At 33.2% G+C, this 352-nt stretch overlaps 1 protein-coding gene across 1 annotated transcript in view; it reads right to left on the bottom strand.

The window, feature by feature from the left end:
* Window positions 1-352, bottom strand: part of LOC107757182 (reversion-inducing cysteine-rich protein with Kazal motifs-like) — a 55,943-nt gene that overhangs the window by 7,601 nt on the left and 47,990 nt on the right. The window lies entirely within an intron of this gene.

The following is a 352-nucleotide window of genomic DNA, read 5'->3' as shown; positions in this document are numbered from 1 at the left end:
CCCTCTCTCACACACACACACACACACACACACACTCTCTCACACACACACACACTTTACACACACACACACACACTCACACACACACACACGCAACATTATTTGATTAATTTCTGAAGATCATGTGACACTGAAGACTGGAGTAATGATGCTGAAAATACAGCTTTGATCACAGGAATAAATTACAGTTTAAAGTATATTAAAATAGAAAATGTTATTTTAAATTGCAATAATATTCCACAAAATAACAGGGTTTATTTCTGTATTTTTGATCAAATAAATACAGCCTTAATGAGCACAAGAAACTTCGGTAAAAAACATTAAAAATCTTACTGATCCCAAACTTTTGAAC

The sequence above is a fragment of the Sinocyclocheilus rhinocerous genome, unplaced genomic scaffold (genome assembly GCF_001515625.1).
Source record: "Sinocyclocheilus rhinocerous isolate Xijiao unplaced genomic scaffold, SAMN03320098_v1.1 scaffold1464, whole genome shotgun sequence".
Lineage (NCBI taxonomy): Eukaryota > Metazoa > Chordata > Actinopteri > Cypriniformes > Cyprinidae > Sinocyclocheilus > Sinocyclocheilus rhinocerous.
The sequence above is the reverse complement of the archived record's forward strand: the minus strand, read 5'-3'. Positions and strand labels throughout refer to the sequence as shown.